Source organism: Mustela putorius, unplaced genomic scaffold (assembly GCF_011764305.1).
Source record: "Mustela putorius furo isolate JIRA1106 unplaced genomic scaffold, ASM1176430v1.1 tig00003845_pilon_pilon_pilon, whole genome shotgun sequence".
Taxonomy (NCBI): Eukaryota; Metazoa; Chordata; class Mammalia; order Carnivora; family Mustelidae; genus Mustela; species Mustela putorius.
The window spans coordinates 2,697,960-2,707,217 of NW_025421998.1; the positions used below are offsets into that span (position 1 = coordinate 2,697,960).

General features: G+C 36.7%; 1 pseudogene; it reads left to right on the forward strand.

Moving 5' to 3' along the window:
- The first annotated feature begins 564 nt into the window (after nt 1–564).
- On the forward strand, nt 565–1,252 carry LOC101675850 (annotated as a pseudogene).
- The last annotated feature ends 8,006 nt before the right edge of the window (nt 1,253–9,258 follow it).

Genomic DNA, 9,258 nt, shown 5'->3' on the forward strand with positions numbered 1-9,258 from the left:
TCTATGAAAAACCCACCACAAATATCATTCTCAATGGAGAAAAACTGAAAGCTTTTCTGCTAAGGTCAGGAACATGGCAGGGATGTCCATTATTCAACATAGTACTAGAAGCCCTAGCCTCAGCAATCAGACAACAAAAGGAAATTAAAGGCATCCAAATCAGCAAAGAAGAAGTAAAACTATCACTCTTTGCAGATGATATGATACTATATGCGGAAAACCCTAAAGACTCCACTCCCAAACTGCTAGAACTTGTACAGGAATTCAGTAAAGTGTCAGGATATAAAATCAATGCACAGAAATCAGTTGCATTTCTCTAAACCAACAAGACAGAAGAAAGAGAAGTTAAGAAGTAAATCCCATTTACAATTGCACCCCAAACCATAAGATACCTAGGAATAAACCTAACCAAAGAGGCACAGAATCTATACTCAGAAAACTATAAAGTACTCATGAAAGAAACTGAGGAAGACACAAAGAAATGGGAAAATGTTCCATTCTCCTGGATTGGAAGAATAAATATTGTGAAAATGTCTATGCTACCTAAAGCAATCTGCACATTTAATGCAATTCCTATCAAAGAACAGACCCCGGCGGACCTCCGTGCGCGGGCTGGAGTCCGGGCCCTGCCGGCATCATGGCCACCCCAGAAGGAGGAAAGTTCTGAAAGAAGTCCGAGTGTAGGATGAGAACAACGTGTGTTTCGAGTGTGGCGCCGTCAATCCTCAGTGGGTCAGCGTGACCTATGGCATCTGGATCTGCCTGGAGTGCTCAGGGAAGCATCACAGGCTTGGGTGCACCTCAGCTTTGTGCGCTCTGTGACCATGCACAAGCGCAAAGACAAAGACGTGGAGCTGGAGAAGATGAAAGCTGGAGGGAATGCGACATTCCGGGAGTTCCTCGAGTCTCAGGAGGACTACGACCCTGGCTGGTCCCTGCAGGACAAGTACAACAGCAAGGCCACGGCACTCTTTAGGGACAAGGTGGCCACTCTGGCTGAAGGCAAAGAATGGTCTCTTGAGTCCTCGCCTGCCCAGAACTGGACCCCACCGCAACCCAAGAGGCTGTCGTCCACTGCCCACCGGTAGCTACTCCTCTAGCTTCTTGTCTGGTCCCAGACCATTCTGGGCCTGGCCCTGGCCTTGATCCTAGCCATAGCTCAGGACCCTCGTGCTGGCATGGGAATGGCTCTCTAGGTTATTGGAGCAGTACAGGCTCTCCGTAAAAATGCTGCCTGTAAGTTGCATCTGAGTTGAAGGGCCGTCCCATTCCTCCAGAGTCTGTTGGTGCAGTTCCTTCCAGACCATCCCAGTGACACGCATGCGTCTCTGTAGGAAACGCTCTGGCAGAGTGTAGCTCACCTCCCCGTCTTCTCGAGTGCTGCCCGCTCCCAGGGCTGCCGCAGGTATGATGGGGACTGGCTGATCCCCGAGAAAAATAAAAAAAATTTAAAAAAAAATTCTTTTGCAAAGAAATGGAACAAATAATCCTAAAATTTATATGGAAAAGACCTCGAATAGCCAGAAGAATATTGAAAGAATATTGAAATAAGAATATTGGAAAAGAAAGCCAAAGTTGGGTGGCATCACAATTCTGGACTTTAAGCTCTATTGCAATTGACTTTTATATATAACCTTGCATCCTATAACCTTGGTATAAGGTCTACTAGTTCCAGAAGTTTTCTTCAATTCTTTCAGCTTTTCTACATAGATGATCATGTTATCTATGGAGAGTTTGATTTCTTCTTTCTCAATTTCTACATCTTTTATTTCCTTTTCTTATTGCATTAGCTAGGAGTTCCAATGCAATATTGAAAAGGAGCATGAAAAAAGAAATCCTTGCTTTGTTCCTTAACTTAATGAGAAAGTTTCTAGTTTCTCACCAAAGTATAATATTAGTCATAAGGGTTTTCTTTTTAATTTTTAATTTAAACTCAAGCTAGTTAATATATAGTGTATTAGTTTCAGGGGTAGAATTTAGTGATTCATCAGTTGTATATAGTGCCCAGTGCTCATTACATCAAGTGCCCTTCTTAATACCTATTGCCTAATTACCCCCCCCAACTCTCCTCCAGCAGCTCTCTTTGTTTCCTATAGTTAAGAGTCTCTTATGGCTTGTCTCTCTCTCTGTTTTTATCTTATTTTTCCTCCCCTTCCCCTATGTTCACCAGTTTTGTTTCTTAAATTCCACATGAGTGAAATCATATGGTATTTGTCTTTCTCTGAATTACTTTATTTCACTTAGCATAATACCCTCTAGTTCCATCCACATTGTTGCAAATGGCAAGATTTCATTCTTTTGATGGTTGAGTCATAAGGTTTTTTGTAGATTTTTTTTTTTTTAAATCAAGCTGAGGAAGTTCCCTTCTATTCCTAGTTTCTGAGAGTTTTTACTAGGGTTTTGTCAAATGGCTTTTCAGCATCTTTTGACATTAGCATGTGGTTTTCCTTATTTAGCCCGTTTTGATACAAGGTGTTATATTAACTGATTTTTGAATGTTGAATGAGGCTTGTACACCTGGGATAAATATCACTTGGTTGTGTTGTATAATTATTTTTATACCTTGTTCGTTTTGATTTGTTAATATTCTGTTGAGGATTTTTGCATTTTGTTCATGAGAGGTATTGGTCTGTAGGATTCTTTTCTTATAATTTCTTTGTCTGGTTTTGCTATTAGGGTAATGCTGTCCTCACTGTATGAATTAGGAATCATTCCTTCCACTTCTATCTTTTGAAAGGGATTATAGGAAATTGGCATTATTTCTTCCTTAAATGTTTGGTGGACTTCACCTGTGAACCAGTCTGGGCCTGGTACTTTCTGGTTTTGAAAGTAAATTCAATTACTATTTCAATTTCTTTAATATATTAGTCCTGTACAAATTTTCTATATCTTCTTGTGTGACTTTTGGCAGTTTGTGTCTTTCAAGGTATTTGCCCATTTCATCTAGATTATCATATTTGTGGGCATTGAGTTGATCATAATATTCATTTATTGTCATTTTAATCTCTAAGGTATCTGTAATGATGTCTCCTCTTTTATTTCTGGTATTAGACATTTGAGTCTTCCCTCCATTGTTTTTTCCTCCCCTCAGTTAGCCTGACTAGATGCTTATCAATTATATTGATCTTGTCAAAGAATCAGGTTTTGGTTTTGCTGATTTTCTCTATTGACTTCCTATTTCCAATTTCATTGATTTCTAGTCTATTTTTATTTCTTTTCTTCTGTCTACTTTGGATTTAATTTGTTCTTTTTGTCTATTTCCCTAAAGTAGATGCATAGATGATTGATTTTAGATTTCCCTTCTTTTCTAATATATGTATTCAGCTTTTTAAGTTTATCTCTAAACACTACTTTTGTTGCTTCCCACAATATTTGATAGGTTGTATTTTCATTTATTTCAAAGTATTTTAAAATTTCTCTTGAGATTTTTTTCTTTGACCCATGTGTTATTTAGAAGTGCACTGTTTAATCTCCAAGTATTTAGGGGTTTTCCAGCTATCTTTCTTATACTGATTTCTAGTTTAATTCAACTATGGTATGAAAGCAGATATTAAATAATTTCTATTTTTTAAATTTATTAAAGTGTATTTTATGGCTCGAATGCTGCTTATCTTAGTGAATGTTCCACACAAGCTGGAAAAGAATATGTATCCTGCTGTTAAAGGAAGCAAAAAGGAAGCAGTTAGCAGATATCAATTATAGTCAGCTGGTTGACTACTGACTTCAACTATGCCCTTACTGATTTTCCACCTCCTATATCTGTTTATTTATGATAGAGAGTGTTGAGGTCTCCAATTATTACAGTGGATTAATCTACTTCTCCATGACATTCTATCGGTTTTTGCATATGTATTTTGATCTTCTGTTGTTAGGTGCATACACATTAAGGATTGCTTTATCTTCTTCAAGAATTAACTTATTTATCATTATGTGAAACAAATGCTTATCTCTGATAACTTTCCTTTCTCTGAAGAGTGCGCTGTCTAAAATTAATATAACTACTCCTGAATTCTTGTCTTTTGATTAGTTTAGTATGGTATATTTTTCTCTACTTACTTTTCATCTCTATGTATCTTTATATTTAAAGTAGGTTTCTTGTAGACAACATATAGTTGGGGCCTGTTTTTTTATCTACACTCTGACAATCTCTATCTTTTAATTAGTATGTTTATACAATTGAAGTTTAAGGTAATTTTAGATATTGCTGGATTAAGATCTACTATATCTATTACTGTTTTCTATTTGTTGCCCTTGTTCTCTGTTCCTAATTTTGTCTCGTTTTTCTACCTTTTGTTGTTTTAATTAAACTTTTTTTAATTTTATTAAGTTTTTAAGTTCCAGTGTAGTTGTGTTATGTAAGTTTCAAGTATACACTATAGTGACTTAACAATGTATATATTTATATGCATTGTGTATAGATTTAATAATATAACTCATTCCTCCTATAATCAATAATCTGCAGCTCTGGTATACCTGCTCTCTAGAGCTTGAACTTGTATTAAATGGCTCTGCTTTGGTTTATCCAAGTGTCTCATGCCACAATATCACAAGTTGTATCATAAACAATATCACTCTTGCTTCTCCAAAACATCGTCTCCTGTGTTCTCTTCAGTTAATTAGATTTACTACCTTGTCATATAAGTTAGGGAAATGTTATATTTCACTCTTATAGCCCTCTAACACCACATACCTAGTTAGTAAACAAGTCTCGTTAATTTTGTCTCTTAGTGTCTCTTAATTCCTGATATCAGTATCTATTCTTACTGCCCCAGCTTGAGTCCAAGCTCTCACATCATTTTCTTTGATATTATAATAGCTTTTGAGCTATTTTGAGACCTCACTCTATTCTTCTCCTAGATTATGTGACCCTATTTAAATACTTAATAGCCTCCATATCCTATAGCAGTATTTTTTTCCAAATGCTGGTTATGATACTCTTAAAGTAAAATTAATCATTCCTTATTTTGTGTACATTTGACATATCTTTTTAAGACTTAAATAAAACACAACATTGATCTATGGTGAGTGCTGTGAAGTATGTAAACCTGGCAATTCACTGACCTGTACCCCTGGGGCTAATAATACACTATATGTTAATAAAAAATTAAAATTAAAAAAATTAAAGATTAAAAAACCGGCAACCTTGATGTAATATATTTCCTCAACATGGAACTTCTTGAGACCAAGACTTTTTATTTACTTTTATAGCCCCAGTATCTAGCATAGTGCCAAAAAATAATGCCTAACAAATTATTATTAGTTGATTATTATTTTTTATTTTTATTTTTTGAGAAAGTGTGTGAATGGGGGGGAAGGGCAGACAGAGACAGAAAATCTTAAGGAGCCTCCACCCACATTGCAGAGCCTGAAGCAGGGCTTGATCTCATGACCCAGCGATCAGGACCTGAGCCAAAATCAAAAGTCAGATGCTTAACTGCCTGAGCCACCCAGACATCCCTATGAGTTGATTATTGATTAAATAACTGAAATGGTATTCAATAACCCGCAGAAGCAAGGATTTTGAAGGAATTATTGCAGTACTTAATACCCAGATGAAGGCTTATGCCTGGGTAAAATAACCTCAAGGAATTAACTTCCCAGCATTAGTCCAATCCTTTCATACTCATTATTACCAAGAGGTAGGTATAGGTTTAACATTTTAAGAAACTACCAAACTTTTTTTTCAAAGTGTTTGTACCATTTTATACTCCCATTACTGTATATTGTTGTTCTAATTGCTCCACATCCTTAGAAAAACATGATAAGACCAGGCTTTTTAATTTTAGACATTCCAATCAATGTGGTTTAAATTTACATTTCTATAATGACTAATGATGTTAAACATCTTTTCATGTATTTGCCATCTCTCCATATACTTTCTACCAAAGTGTCTGTTTAAATCTTTTGTCCATATATTATTGGGTTATCTGTCTTTTTTTATCAAGTTGTAAGTTTTCTTTATATATTCTCATACAAATTTTTGTCGTACATTTTGAAAATATTTTCTCTTATTCTGTGGCTTACCTTTTCATTTTTCATGTCTTTGAAGAGTGAAGTTTTTAATTCTAATAAAATTTTATTAATTTTTTTAGTAATTTATACTTATTATGTTATATTCAACAAATCTTGGCCAACCCTAAGGTCACTATACCTTTTGCTATCTCTCTTCTAGTAGTGTCATGGTTTTAGGTCTTACCTTTAGGCATACAATATATTTGAGTTAATTTTTATATAGGGTTAAGGCACAGATAGATACAAGTCCTCCCTTCCTTCCTTCTTTCCTTTCTTTTTCATATATCAGCCAATTGTTCCAGTATCAATTATTCTTTCATGGTTAAATTGCCTTGCACTTTTATTGAAAAGTAACAGAGAATATATGATTGAGTCTACTTCTGAACTCTGTATTTTATTAATCCATTTGCCTATCTTTATGCCTATACCATGATGTTTTTTTTTTTTTTTTTTTTTTTTTTTTTTTTTTTTTTTTTTTAAGATTTTACTTATTTGGGACGCCTGGGTGGCTCAGTTGGTTAAGCAGCTGCCTTCGGCTCAGGTCATGATCCCAGCGTCCTGGGATCGAGTCCCACATCGGGCTCCTTGCTCAGCAGGGAGCCTGCTTCTCCCTCTGCCTCTGCCTGCCATTCTGTGTGCCTGTGCTCACTCTCCCCCCCACTCTCTGATAAATAAATACAATCTTTAAAAAAAAAAAAGATTTTACTTATTTGACAGAGATCACAAGCAGGCAGAGAGGCAGGCATAGAGAAAGGGAAGCAGGCTCCCTGCTGAGCAGAGGGCCCGATGTGGGGATCGATCCCAGGACCCTCACACCATGACCCGAGCTGAAAGCAGAGGCTTTAACCCACTGAGCCACCCAGGTGACCCTACCATGATGTCTTGATTACTATAGCTTATACAAGCAAGACTTTAAATCAGGTAGTATATACTCCTCTAACTTTGTTCTTCTTTACAAAGTTTGTTTTGCCTCATTTTGGTCCTTTGCATTTTCATATGAACTTTAAATTGGTATGTCAATTTGTACAAAAGCCTGCTGTGATTTTGATTGGGACTACACTGTATCTATAGATCATTTTGATACTTTGGGAATCTTAATAATTTGGAAATTCCTGTTCTGTGATATATATTTATTTCTCCATTTATTGCTACTTAAAAAAAACCCCATGAATGTTTTATATTTAGCATTTATTTCTGAAAATGGTTGGGCCTTGTTTTTTGGGGGGGTGTCCAATCTGATCATATATTTCAGTAGAATGTGTAAAATCACTTGTAAGGTGATTAATAAGATAGTTTAGTTTAAATAGACAATCTAGTAATTGATCTTTTTTTTGGTAATTTTTAAAATTTTTTTAATTTTTTATAAACATATATTTTTATCCCCAGGGGTACAGGTCTGTGAATCACCAGGTTTACACACTTCACAGCACTCACCAAAGCACATACCCTCTCCAATGTCCATAATCCCACCGTGCCCTTCTCCCAAACCCCCTCCCCCCAGCAACCCTCAGTTTGTTTTGTGAGATTAAAAGTCACTTATGGTTTGTCTCCCTCCCAATCCCATCTTGTTTCATTTATTCTTCTCCTACCCACTTAAGCCCCCATGTTGCATCACCACTTCCTCATATCAGGGAGATCATATGATAGTTGTCTTTCTCTGCTTGACTTATTTCGCTAAGCATGATACGCTCTAGTTCCATCCATGTTGTCGCAAATGGCAAGATTTCATTTTTTTGATGGCTGCATAGTATTCCACTGTGTATATATACCACATCTTCTTGATCTGTTAATGGACATCTAGGTTCTTTCCATAGTTTGGCTACTGTGGACATTGCTGCTATAAACATTCGGGTGCACGTGCCCCTTTGGATCACTACGTTTGTATCTTTAGGGTAAATACCCAATAGTGCAATTGCTGGGTCATAGGGCAGTTCTACTTTCAACATTTTGAGGAACCTCGATGCTATTTTCCAGAGTGGTTGAACCAGCTTGCATTCCCACCAACAGTGTAGGAGGGTTCCTCTTTCTCCGCATCCTCGCCAGCATCTGTCATTTCGTGACTTTTTGATTTTAGCCATTCTGACTGGTGTGAGGTAATATCTCATTATGGTTTTGATTTGTATTTCCCTGATGCCGAGTGATATGGAGCACTTTTTCATGTGTCTGTTGGCCATCTGGATGTCTTCTTTGCAGAAATGTCTGTTCATATCCTCTGCCCATTTCTTGATTGGATTATTTGTTCTTTGGGTGTTGAGTTTGCTAAGTTCTTTATAGATTCTGGACACTAGTCCTTTATCTGATATGTCGTTTGCAAATATCTTCTCCCATTCTATCAGTTGTCTTTTGATTTTGTTAACTGTTTCCTTTGCTGTGCAAAAGCTTTTGATCTTGATGAAATCCCAATAGTTCATTTTTGCCCTTGCTTCCCTTGCCTTTTGCGTTGTTCCTAGGAAGATGTTGCTGCGGCTGAGGTCGAAGAGGTTGCTGCCCGTGTTCTCCTCAAGGATTTTGATGGATTCCTTTTGCACATTGAGGTCCTTCATCCATTTTGAGTCTATTTTCGTGTGTGGTGTAAGGAAATGGTCCAAATTTCATTTTTCTGCATGTGGCTGTCCAATTTTCCCAGCACCATTTATTGAAGAGGCTGTCTTTTTTCCATTGGACATTCTTTCCTGCTTTGTCGAAGATTAATTGACCGTAGAGTTGAGGGTCTATTTCTGGGCTCTCTATTCTGTTCCATTGATCTATGTGTCTGTTTTTGTGCCAGTACCATGCTGTCTTGATGATGACAGCTTTGTAATAGAGCTTGAAGTCCGGGATTGTGATGCCACCAACGTTGGCTTTCTTTTTCAATATCCCTTTGGCTATTTGAGGTCTATTCTGGTTCCATATAAACTTTAGGATTATTTGTTCCATTTCTTTGAAAAAGATGGATGGTACTTTGATAGGAATTGCATTAAATGTGCAGATTGCTTTAGGTAGCATAGACATTTTCACAATATTTATTCTTCCAATCCAGGAGCATGGAACATTTTTCCATTTCTTTGTGTCTTCCTCAATTTCTTTCATGAGTACTTTATAGTTTTCTGAGTATAGATTCTGTGCCTCTTTGGTTAGGTTTATTCCTAGGTATCTTATGGTTTGGGGTGCAATTGTAAATGGGATTGACTCCTTAATTTCTCTTTCTTCTGTCTTGCTGTTGGTGTAGAGAAATGCAACTTATTTCTGTGCATTGATTTTATATCC